The 11003-nt window shown below is 35.1% G+C and overlaps 1 pseudogene; it reads left to right on the forward strand.

Moving 5' to 3' along the window:
- The first annotated feature begins 8512 nt into the window (after positions 1 to 8512).
- LOC106877565 (histone-lysine N-methyltransferase SETMAR pseudogene) lies at positions 8513 to 9304 on the forward strand (annotated as a pseudogene).
- Positions 9305 to 11003: the final 1699 nt, after the last annotated feature.

Below are 11003 nucleotides of genomic sequence, written 5' to 3' on the forward strand. Positions count from 1 at the left end.
TCCACCCCACGTATATATGTATGTATGTATGTATGTATGTATGCGTGTGTGTACATATATATATATATATATATATATATATATATATATATATATAAATAAGATATATTTTTCGTTATAACTTATCATAGGTAAAGTTAACGGGGATATAAATAAATGAAGTGAAATTTTACTTCTCAAAAATTTTAGATATCATGAATAATAATAATAATAATAATAATAATAATAATAATAATAATAATAATAATAATAATAATAAAAATAATAATAATAATAATAATAATAATGATAATAATAATAATAATAATAATAATAATAATAATAATAATAATAATAATAATAATAATAATAATGATAATAATAATAATAATAATAATAATAATAATAATAATAATAATAATAATAATAATAATAATAATAATAATAATAATAATAATAATAATAAAAAAATAATAATAATTACTCCGGGCTGAATAAGAACATGGATGTGCTACACCAGGCTCCCTATACAAAAACAAATCTAATTCAATAACATCGATCGAATTAGGCAAAAGAACCGGTGGAAGATTTGAAGGAAGCGGTTTTTAATGAAGATAATTTAAAAAAAATATGTTTTATTCTTAAAAAATGAAATTTTACTGCCATACAAAGCACAGGTCCTCCTATGCACGATGTCTCAGGGAAACACGTGCGATAACACACGCAAAACCAACACCGGAAAGTTTACAAACTATATAAAAAAGAAATGGAACAAAATAGTAAGTACATATATTGAATAACTACGCATACACTCGAACGTGTACACAATGATATATACGTTTTGATACCCATAGAACTACACATGCATCTTAATGTTTACACAACTACGTGAAAATCACAGGACACACTCACGCATACGAAAACACATATCACACACGAAGCAAAACCAGAACTTTTTTTTCTTCTTTATTTTCATTTTGTGAACAAACACAGACAGTGAACCATTCATAAGTTTAAAACGCCACACACACACACACACATACACAAAAATACTCTATGTACAGAGATAAATCTATCAACAAAAAAAATACAGATGAATACCGATCTGCTAGCCTTAAAAAAACCACGCCACGAGCGATGTTTATATGCTAAGAACTCGGTGTCGGTGTTGTCTCAAAAACCTGACCCTAAACAGACAAATCGGTCCCCTAATGTCAACGCCAAAACTCGTCATGCCTCAATGATAACAAAGCAGATCACAAACCAGATTGGTCGTCGACCGAATCACAAAGGGCCACTTACTCGATATAGATCTGCTAGCCTTAAGAAGCTACGTCACGAGAGCTCGGAGACGGTGTTGTCTCAAAAAATTTACCCTAAACAGACAGATCCGTCCCCTAGCGTCAACGTCGAAGCTTGTTATGCTTCACTGTTAATAAATCAAAATACAAACCGGAATGGTCATCGACCGGATTATAAAGGACCACTTACTCGGATAGTGAACCAGATCCGAGACGAGAAATCTGCTACTGGTTCAAATCTTCCCGACACACAGGAGCTGGAAGTACCCCACAACCGGAATATTCCAACAGATGGCCATCCATGCTCGTCATCAAATAACCAAAAGAAAAAGAATGAAAAATGGTCTAGGGAAGATAATAAAGAAGTTCTTACAGCCTTCTACCATGCCATATATTTCCCTACAGATAAATCTAATACTGTACAGACCTACTTAAACTGGAGACAGAAACACCTTGAAGTAAGACCCTACATAGACAGTAACAAACTTGCCAACGTCAGAAGAAACATTATGAAAAAAAATTACTAACTGAAATAGAGATTGACCAAATTAAACTAGCAGTAAGGGATAAAAAGAATGAAACTGCAGCTAAAGAAGATACTACAGAGGAAATAATTATAAACCAACCCAAGGCTGATGAAAATACAGTAATGATTGAAAGAGTTAAGGTAACTGATAGGCAAAGCGAAATACTCTATGAACCAACCATAAACACTAAGGCAGGTGAAAATCAAATAGATGAAGTAAGTCATACAGAAATCGACGCAACAGAACTACATGATGTAAAAAATCAAATCATGATTGAATGGCTGAAAATTAAAGAAACCAGTATGAATGAACGCGACACTCTCCCCAAAATTCGCAATTCTAACCAAAACCTGAAAATAATTGGTAAAATCCGCCTTGCACTTAAGGATATAATTTCAGCTAATGATGTTGATATTACAGATCTCAACCACCTGTACTATGCATCCGCAAAAATCTCAACGGCTCTATATGGTGAAAAGATTAGAAAACGACAACACTCCCACAAAAAGCCTTCTTGGCAAGAGCGCATTCAACACCAAATTAAGATACTTAGATCTGACATAGAATGTTTGAAAAACCTTAAATTTGACAAGAGTATCAAACCTACAAAGACCCAAAAATTAAAGAAAAAATATAATGTGAAAACCATAGTTGACATTGATACCACCATAGAAACCATCAAGCAAAAGGTATGTGCTAAAGCTGCCCGTATAGTAAGGTATGAAAAGCGTGTTAGATTCTTCCGAGATAATAACATGTTCAAAAATAACCCCAAAAATTTCTACAGGAAGATAGGGAAAACACCAGTAACAATAAAGTCTGTCCCATCAAAAGAAGAAGTGCAAGAATTTTGGAATAAAATCTGGGCAGAAGATAAAACACATAATGAAAATGCCCCTTGGATTGATAGAATATCTACAGACCTAGACTCCTTAGAGTAGCAAAAGTGGGAGGGGGTCAAGGTAGAAGATATAAGATCTGCTCTCAGGAGGTCAAGCAAATGGAAGTCTCCAGGAAAGGATAACATTCCTAACTTCTGGTTGAATGCTTTCCCAGAGAGCCATGAACTGCTAACAAAACTTTACAACGATGTTTTGCAAAATCCTAGTTTGATGCTCTCTTGACTAGTTAATGGTTTAACATTCCTGCTTCCAAAAAATGAGGAAACAAACGAACCCAAAAATTATCGACCCATAACCTGCTTAGCAACAATGTATAAGACGCTAACATCTGTCCTAACCGAGTACACCTATAGTTTTTTAATAGAAAGTAGCATATTCCCTAATGAGCAAAAGAGATGTAAACGTGGAGCTTATGGCTGTAAAGATCAGCTACTCATCAATAAGATGATCTTAGAAGATTGTCACAAGCGCCAGAAAAACTTGTCAATAGCCTGGATAGACTATAAAAAGGCCTTTGATAGCCTACCACATAGCTGGATTAGGAAATGTCTGGAAATGTATAAATTAGCTCCTACTCTGCGTAACTTTTTATCTGTAAGTATGAGATCATGGAGAACCACACTGACGTTGAACAATGACAATGAATCTCTAAATGCTGGAGATGTAAGAATTTCATGTGGCATATTCCAGGGTGACTCACTATCACCACTCCTCTGCTGTCTAACCCTAATACCGCTCTCAAAATTGCTCAATGATGCACAGTATGGTTATAAAATATTTGATAAAAATATAAATCATCTCATTTACATGGATGATTTAAAGCTCTTTGCAAAAAATGACCAACAACTCAAAGGTCTACTAGCGATTGTTAAACAATTCAGTGATGACATCAGGATGCAATTTGGCCTTGATAAATGTGCAAAAGATACCTTTATCAAAGGAAAAATGACAAAAACATCTAATGTGAACCTTGACCAGCAAAATGTCATAAAAGAGTTAGAACCAGCGGAGAGCTACAAATACCTAGGGGTAATTGAAGGGGACAATATCAAGCATTCAGTGATGAGGGAAAGGATTAGAAGAGAATGTTATTGCAGGGTGAGAGCAATACTGAAGACAGAGCTGAACGCGAGAAACAGGATCGAAGCGATCAATGCTCTAGCCATACCAGTCGTGACTTACAGTTTCAATATCGTTAACCGGTCAATTACTGAAATATGTAATGTTGACAGAAAAATACGAAAACTGTTGACAATGCATAGAATGCACCACCCTAAGGCAGATATAGAACGTCTTTATCTGCCAAGAAAAGAGGGAGGCCGAGGACTTCTACAGCTGGCCTTATCAATGAAGGTAGCCACAATTGGCCTAGACACTTATCTGAAAAACTCTGAGGACTGGATGCTAAAACTTGTCTTAAAAAATGAAAGCATGAAAGGATCTTACTCAGTAACAAAATAGGGAAAGGAATATCTAAGTGAATTCCAATTGCAACAAATTCAAGAATTAGACGAACTAGAAACACCTGCAGAAAAAGCTAAGCGCTTGAAAACCCGTGCTAAAATTGCTGCCTTAGATATTATGACTGAAAAATGGCATGGAAAACCTCTCAATGGCAAATACCCAAAGAGAGCGAATAATGCAGATATTGACAAAGCCCTTACCCAACAATGGCTAATGGCCTCTGCCTTGAAATCAGAAACAGAGGGGTTTATCATAGCAGCCCAAGATCAATGCCTACCTACAAAGAACTACCAGGCCAACATATTAAAGAACGGCAGCTCCCCATTATGTCGTATATGCCAACAACAATATGAGACCATCGATCATGTTGTCTCCATGTGCAGTCTGCTTGCGCCTACAGAGTATCTCAACAGGCATGATAGAGCTGCACAATATATTCACTGGGTAATATGCAAAAACCTGGACTTGCCCCATGATAAAAACTGGTGGGAACACAAACCACCCCCAGTACTTGAAAATGATGACATTGCACTCCTCTGGAACTTCACCATTCAAACTGACAGAATGATAGACGCAAATAGGCCAGACATCATACTGAAAGACTTCAGACAAAAATCATGCCTCCTCATTGATATGACTGTCCCAATCGATATAAACGTATCTGTCAAGACCTACCAAAAACTGAGCAAATATAAAGATCTTGAAATAGAAATTAGCAAAATGTGGAATCTGAAGACGAAAACAATACCTATTGTCATAGGTGCCCTGGGAATGACAGCGAAACGGGCTGATTACTACCTAGCTCAGATACCAGGAAACCCCAAAATGGCTGAAGTTCAAAAGATAGTGCTCATGGGAACTGCTCATATCCTACGTAAAATACTGTCTATGTGATCTTAAATTTTAAAGCAAACACATAATTTTCTTATGGCTTCTTAAACATTCACTAGAACAAAACTGTACAAATCCAAATATATTGTACCCTAGGCATAACACCTACATGAACTTCTAACTTGTTGTCTCTTGAGGTCTCTGGGTGAGACTTGGATCCAACTTGTACAAATGCAAAACAAAAGTCAGACATAAAATAATAATAATAATAATAATAATGAGAGATAAAGTTTTATTCGACCAATCAGAAAGTTATTTAGACCTCAAGTGAAGATTATTATTAAATACACACATGCATGCATACATACATACATATATATATATATATATATATATATATATATATATATATATATATATATATATATATATATATATATATATATATATATATATATATATATATATATATATATATATATATATATATATATATATATATATATATATATATATATATATATATATATATATATATATATATATATATATATATATATATATATATATATATATATATATATATATATATATATATATATATATATATATATATATATATATATATATATATATATATATATACAAAGTTATACATATACATATGTATACCGATATATACACACACTAAGACATCCGTATATAATTATAATCTTGAAAATCGGATACAAAATATCGGATACACAATCTTCACTCAATTCCAAAAGAAATTACAAAAGTATTCATCCATTTATTTCCTCATTGATGTGATTCCATTATTTACTGTAACTGACTATCTAACCGTTATTTATTTACTAATTATTACCCTGATTATATTCACATTAACTATTACCAACTAAAACAGCCTATGACCCCCTGGCCCAGGTGTATACCAATATTAGCCGTAAAATAAGATACAGTCTGCTGAGATGATTTAAAAACACATAACCTAACGGTATACCTTTTCCACCACTCTGATGAGATTTTGCCTAATATAATGATTTAATTATAGCTATTTAACTCGTTTAGCCTTCACGGAAATAGCTGCAAGAGATCATGTTGGATTTTTGCAGGTAATAAATTATATTAATGCTATATATCCATTTTCTTAATTTCCATTTGAATATTTATAAAACAAGATTTATATTTAGACCTATTATTTTATGAATATTATTATTCAAAAAATATTAGTTAATGAACAGTAATTAGGCTGTTTTAACCTGTAATTGAATGTATATATATATATATATATATATATATATATATATATATATATATATATAAACCAGAATAATTGCACAAATGCAAAACATGCTGGAAAAAGTAGTACTCGAATACCAGAGGTAGAGTAATATACTTTATTAAAAAGCAGCAAAAATATCAGAAAAACTGTTACTCAGAGTTTCGCGTTCCCGTTCGTCAGACAGTTTTGTTTAGAATCGGGAACGTTAAACTCTTGAGTAACAGTTTTGTGTTATTTTTGCTGCTTTTTAATAAAGTATATATATATATATATATATGTGTCTGTGTGTGTGTGTGTGTGTGTGTGTGTGTGTGTGTGTGCGAGTGTGTGTGTGTGTGTGTGTGTGTGTGTGTGCGTGCGTGCGTGTGTGCGTGTGCAGCGTGACAGGAAGGCTGTGTGGCAACGGATTCGCCTCATCACTTTGTCCCTGGAACCCATCGTCGAGCTGTGTTCGAAGCGTTACACAGTCTTTCGCGTTCTGTATTCTCAACTTTAGTAAAGCTCATAACGGCTAGATTCTTCTGGGGGAATATGAGACGAGACATTACCGATCCTGCCTACAATGCCAGAGGTCGATGGTGCATAAGCACATGCGTGCACCACTTGGCACCTTCAGTACCCCGGATGCACATTTCCACCACATTCATATTGATTTCCTGGGACCCTGGCTTATCGGTCAGGGTTTTACATACATCTTGACCTACATTGACCAGCTCACTTGCTGCTCTGAAGCCATTCCTTTAATTAACATCTATGTTATATCTGTAGCGCGAGCCCTGGTAACAGGAGAGATATCGCGTTACGATGTGCAACCACTATTGCAACAGACCGTGGTACACAGTTTGAATCGCACATTTTTTCGGAATTCACAAAAATCATCGGTGCTCAACGGATTTGTTCTACCAATTATCATCCTGCATCTAATAGAATGGTGGAGCGCTTCCATCGGCAGTTGAAAGCCGCGTTTCGTGCCTAATCTGATACTCAGCGCTGGAGCGAGTACCTCCCCATCTCATAGCACTCCTTGCCATTTGGACTGCATTCAAAGAGGAACTAAGATACTCCCCAGCTGAGCTGTTATTCGGTGCTTCTTTGTCTTTGCCGAGGCAGATGCTTGCTCCAGTCGATCTTTCTACTCAGGATCCTGCAATCTACGTGAACCGCCACCCATGGACAATGGCACCAAGCCGAAAAATCTTAGGTCCCAAGGGACTTTGCCTCGTGAACTTATGTGTTCATCAGAAATGACGCAGTGATAAGTCCTCTCACTCCACCTTTATCTGGGCCTTATCACGTGCTTGCAAGCTGAAACAAACTTGTTACTATAGACTTTAATAGAATCAAGAGGCCCTACACAGATGCTAATACCTCGGATCCACATACACACCAATCCCCTACACACACTGTCCCATAAACATCTCCCCCTCCTTCACGAAGATATGTTACAACACGCAGCGGTTGTCTCCGTTGGACCGAGAGGCTTTGCGAAACTATTTGTATATGAACTGGCCCTTAGTGCCTGTTATCGTCTTATATTATTTTTGTATGCTTGTTTTTTTTTCTTAATGCATTGATGTTGTTTTCTTTTTACAGTGTTTGAACATTTGATGACTTCTCATGTACGCAATGTATTTTTCTTTCGCCATTGTTTCGAATATCTTGCTTTGTATTTTTTCTCCTTCCTCTTCCTTGTTCATATCAACTTTCAGTCAGCGGTGGAGTAGTGTAGTGAGACAGGAAATCTGTATTTTGTTGCTGTGGCTTAGTTTAGTTGTACTTTGGCAGACTCCAGCCAATCAGAGCTGGAGGCGTAATAATACAAGTAGTAATTTCTGCCCAGCAGTATTGCGCGCCTTTTTGGAATAACTTAAGTAGTTGTGGATTTGATGCCATAGAAGCAACATCGCTTCGACATGTAACATTTTCTGTGTCTACCACCAACAACACGCAACTTATCTGATTAATCTTATCAGCTCCCACTTTGCTTCATATAAACCTCAGTGTGTATGTAGTAATTCATGCGATTTTTCCTGTCTCACGTACATATGTAGGGTTGGCCAAAAAGTCCGTTTGTTTTTTTTAGTATCAACTGTCCGGTCTTCTAATCACTGTTCCGGTATTCTTTTTCTTTAGAAACTGTATTCGGTATAACAAAGAAGTTTAGATCAGTGTAACAAGCCTCAACAGAGAGAGATTGCAGCTTGTTTGATGCTTTTGACCCTAGACATGGAAGACCAGGCGGAGCGCTATCGGCATCTTATGCTTTTTTACTTCAGAAAAGGAAAGAAAGCAACAGAAACTTGCCGAAAGTTATGCAATGTGTATGGAAAGAATGCTGTTTCAGAACGGGTGTGCCAGAAATGGTTTGCTCGATTTCGATCAGGGAATTTTTCAGTAAGAAATGCACCTCACTCTAGCCGGCGAAAAGAAATTGACATCGACCAACTGAGAGCTGTAGTCAAACAAAGCTGCAGTCTTACGAGCAGACAAATCGCAGATATTCTTAACATATCCAAAACAAGTGTGGAAAATGAATTCCATAAACTTGGTTACTTTTCTAAAGTTGATGTTTCGGTTCCCCATAAATTGACAGAAGCAAATCTTGTCCAGAGGGTTTCCATTTGCGATTCATTACTGAAAAAGGAAAACAACGAACCCTTTCTGAGAAGAATTATTACTGGAGAACGAAAGTGGGTAGTTTACAATAATGTGAAACGAAGAAGATCATGGAAAAAAGCAGGCTATTCTCCAAAACGAACACCCAAAGTAGGTCTTCACACAAAGAAAGTTCTGTTATCGATATGTTGGGATTGGAAGTGTGTTATCTTTTTTGCACTACGTCCCTTGAATAAAACCATCAATTTAGAGGTTTATTGTGAACAACTGGATAAACTAAACACGGCTCTTCATAAAAAATGGCCAAAACTGGTGAATCGCAAAGGCGTTGTTTTCCACTATGACAACACAAAGCCACACACTGCTTTGATTACTCGGCAGAAGTTGCTGCGTCTTGAGTGAGAAGTTTTGCTTCACCCTCCGTACTCTGCAGATCTGGCCCCCATCAGATTTCCATCTGTTTCAGTCACTGCAAAATTCATTGAATAGAAAAAAAATTTAATTCTGATGAAAACGTGGAAACTTTCTTGGAAAATTTTTTTGCTAATAAAGAACCTAAATTCTTCGAACAGGAAATTAAAGATCTACCCAACAGGTGGCGAAAGGTTATAGAAGCAATTGGTAGCTATTGCATTGATTAAATACATTTTTCACAATTGTTTACTTTGTTTTGATTTTCACCTAAAAAAGCGAACGATCTTTTTGACCAACCCAGTATTTGGTTCCCATTCATATGGAAGATTAAACTTTGTTAGCACTTGCTTGCACTCATTAAACTACTGAATAAATTTCAATGTTTTTGTTTTATAAACTTGCATTTTGAATATTCTTTAATCATGTCTCTCTAAGAAACCACTTATGAAATCACTGGAGAAATCTTTAACGAATCATTAAGAAATCACTGAAAATGAAGTCTTAAAAAATGCTAACTACACACATTATGTTACAACTCGAACAGTTTATATATAGGAAACATTCCATCCAACTTACATTAGTGACGCACATGTAACATTGGGGACCCCGACGTGATACAAACACGCATCCATCTGTCTCTATTCCAAATAGGCGCCGAATACTGCTAGGCGGAAGTTGCTTCTTGTATTATTGCACCTCCAGCTCTCATTGGCTGGAGTCTACCAAAGTTGAAATGAACTAAGCCACAGCAACAAAATAGACCTTTCCTGTCTCGCATCACACACACACACACATACACACACATATACACATATATACATACACATATATAAATATATATATACATATTTATATACCCAGACGCACCTATATATATATATATATATATATATATATATATATATATATATATATATATATATATATATATAAAAGTATATTTTTCTACGATACTATATTCGCCCCGGCATGATTTCTGACATGGGCGATTAGATATAATGTATAATTGGGAAATATATTGGTACCTGTACGCAGAGATTTATCGGTATGTACATGTATTTTTAGCTTATATAGTATCGTGTATCTCTACTGAAGTTTGTAAAGTAATTTTTGTTACAGAACACGGAATTTTAAGATATAGGCATTATTTACATTATTTACATTCGACGGATATTTGACCTCATCTTGTTTATTGTTAACACAACGTCTCGGCTGATATACCCTCCAGCCTTCTTTAGATGTCTTGGGGAAATTTCGAACCTGGGTTCTCATTCCTAACGTATTCTTCGATATTGTTGTTGTTATTATTATTATTATTATTATTATTATTATTATTATTATTATTATTATTATTATTATTATGCTGTTGTTTTTTTCTTCTTTCTTCAAATTTTCCTCCATTTCTCGCCGAGTGTTTTCCGTACACCTAGGGCAGAGAAACTCGTTGTATGCATTCCAAGTTTACACACGCAAATTCACAGATAAAATATATATTTAAAAAAATAAATAAATAAAATAAAATATAATAAAAATTCATGAATGGATGTTGTTTTCACAGTGATAATGCTCTTGTCAGTACATGAGTCGTTCCAGTTAACACAATTTTTTTCACTTCCTGTAGGGATGGTAAGCCTGGTATCATTTTCAAATAGGTTTCAGTGCCTTTTTTTATCATTCCTAGAGATCC

This window comes from Octopus bimaculoides, chromosome 3 (genome assembly GCF_046866305.1).
Source record: "Octopus bimaculoides isolate indiv1 chromosome 3, ASM4686630v1, whole genome shotgun sequence".
In the NCBI taxonomy this organism is placed as follows: Eukaryota; Metazoa; Mollusca; class Cephalopoda; order Octopoda; family Octopodidae; genus Octopus; species Octopus bimaculoides.